The following is a 2,724-nucleotide window of genomic DNA, read 5'->3' as shown; positions in this document are numbered from 1 at the left end:
TGCAGTTGTTTAATTGACATTTAACTGAAAATTATTTCCAAAGCATGATTTGAAAAAAAAATTACGAGTATTCACAACGTTAATTCATTGCGGCAAAAATTTGTTTATATTGAATAAAAAATAATCGTCTAAATTTTCTGATCAATTCAAATCACTGAAATTAAAGATCTTTCATTAAAATCCATTTAATATGATCACACACAATTAATTGAATTTCATTATACTTGAATAAATACATAAATGTTAAGGCCCCCAAATTTAATAATTTGTTTAAAAAAAATAGGATATACTTGGACATTCGAAAAGCACTTTTATGTGTTATGATCACCAAACTGAACGCAGACAAGCTCCAAGAAAAGACTGGATAGGTAGGCTTTAACAGGGTTTAATTTGCCGGTGATTAGCGAAAGAGTAAAAGTACGGAGTGCCTACGTGGATGGTAATTATCACGTTTCAAGGAGGTGTGAAATCCATGATTAGTTCGTGATTAATTGAGCGAAATGAGATGCGGCAGTTGTCTTAAGTGGCGGCCGTCACGCGGTTACCCGACTCTAATGCTAGGGTCGGCAGAAGCACTTAAACATCAAGAGAATGAAGTGGTTTCTGCCGAGTTTGTGAACTGTTAGCCTGATTGAAGCTTCCCCCACCCCCTGCCATTGATCACTGCTAAACAATTTGCTTCTTTTTGAGACTATGCAACTATGTAAGAGGTGATGATATGATGTATTCGATGTGTAATCTATTTTTCATGCTGAGGAGTCTGACGATTACGCGAACAGTTTATATTTGCAAAAGATAGACTCTAGAAATATAAAGGTTGCATTTATATTTATAATCTTCCTTCATTGTTGTTATCGATCATTTCAGGACACCATGTTCACAGTATAAATAAAGTATCAAACATAAACTGTCACTTAAATCTTCAAATAAGATTACAAATAAGACGATGTAACCTTGTCAAACAACAGTACTAGACATCAACTTATCACGAAATTTTCAATCAAAACAAAATCACCATCACTTCAGTGTTTCAATCTAGCTTCATCGGTGATATCGAGCATTTCAAAAAGGGACGATGTATATACAGTGAAAAAACGTCACTACAACGATGCTCGATGTAACGATAAACCCCTCTATACAACGATATTTTTTCAAATCTTATTTGGAATTGCCTATAGCAGTGGTTCTCAACCTTTGGAAGCCCACGGCCCGGTTGATTTATTTTGTGCGAGGGGAAGGCCCGATCATGCACACGACTAATGGGAAATAAATGGGTAAAAAAAAACGGTGAACGAGAGACTCACGGGGTCCGGTTTGACGTATGTCAGGGCATGGCGGTTGAGAAGCACTGGCCTATAGTCTAATGTTAAAGTCCTCTCGATACACACATACACACAAACGATATCCTTTACTACGATAATTCCCTTTATAGGGAGATTTCGGAAACCAATATACATATATATATGCATGGTGGTAACTATCAACCACGCAATAATTACACACGTGATTCCTTGTGAAAAACTGATAGGAAAAGTGTTTTCAGTTTTTTGATATGACCCATAATTAATTAGTTATAACGCTTTAAAAATTGATGACGTCACTTCAAAATCCTGCCAAATTCACCGAACGAACACCAAACGTTTAACTTGGCGTTTTTTAAAACTGAACAATGATACAACTCCAAGAAATCGAAAAAGAAAACCAGTTTTTTTCCTCTTTTGTTGTGTGTGTGCACTTTCCACATTTTTACGCGGTAGTTAATTTTTTTTACGATTTTCCAAGATTGCAGAGTTTTTGAATTCATCCGTAAGATTAAAAAAAATACTGCCGCCCTAAAAATTCTGAAATTTTACTCAAATGTGTTACTCGCCACGTGTTAGTAAAATGAACCTCAGCTTTAGAAAATAACTCTAGTATTTTTTAAAACAAATATTGAATTCTCAGATTTTGGAAATTTATACAGTTTTCAAACTTTATAAAATTCTAACCGGATGATCAGACGTCGAAGTTCGAGGTTACTCATCATCATGCCGTATAAATATTTTTACAAAATTTCAAAATTTTTGGTGTAGTGCAGGTTTTTGTGTTAGTGCAGTGCATCTTAAACGGATGAGCTCAAAAACTGCAATTTGTGAAAATCGCGTTCAAAGCGTTTTTTCTTCCTTACGTTTAAACTGTAATTCATTAACTTTTAATTTTATTTTGAAAAAAAAAAAAATTAATCCGATTCACACGAAGTTTTTGGCATTTTATTTTCACAATTGAATGAAATATTTTTTAGTCATGTTTAAAAAATCGACTTCAGGGTTCATGAAACCCCTTAAATGAATAAAGTATCTCCAACAATTTTAAGATGAGATTTTTGTTTCCAGTTCCGATTCAGAAGTTTTGGAAGATTTACATGTTGCATCACAGCTTTCGATTGTAATTCTGCAACGCAATTAACTTGAGTAACACTACAAGCATAATGAATGAAATCGATCACATTTACAAATTGTCACGATGACGTCTAACAATTTGTACGGCATCTCATTTATGTTATGAATGTGTGTATGAAACAGTAGGCCCCTACTCAAAACCATATTTGGAACAACAGATAGTAAAAACATGGCTGTCATTTCGAAAATTAAGAGCTGGGGGTGTAAGTAATGATTTTTCGGAAAAAAATTAAGAAACGAAATACACACACACATATAAGAGCAGAGACGGCAAAATTAGTAGTGC

At 34.2% G+C, this 2,724-nt stretch overlaps 1 protein-coding gene across 2 annotated transcripts in view; it reads right to left on the bottom strand.

Annotated features, from left to right (window-relative positions):
* The window catches only part of LOC149084868 (beta-1,3-galactosyltransferase 1-like), a 118,737-nt gene that overhangs the window by 113,868 nt on the left and 2,145 nt on the right, over positions 1–2,724 (bottom strand). The gene's annotated exons all lie outside the window — the stretch shown is intronic.

This window comes from Pholcus phalangioides, unplaced genomic scaffold (assembly GCF_987345545.1).
Source record: "Pholcus phalangioides strain wild (caught in Gottingen) unplaced genomic scaffold, Ppha-v1.0 ptg000007l_1, whole genome shotgun sequence".
NCBI lineage: Eukaryota > Metazoa > Arthropoda > Arachnida > Araneae > Pholcidae > Pholcus > Pholcus phalangioides.
The sequence above is the reverse complement of the archived record's forward strand: the minus strand, read 5'-3'. Positions and strand labels throughout refer to the sequence as shown.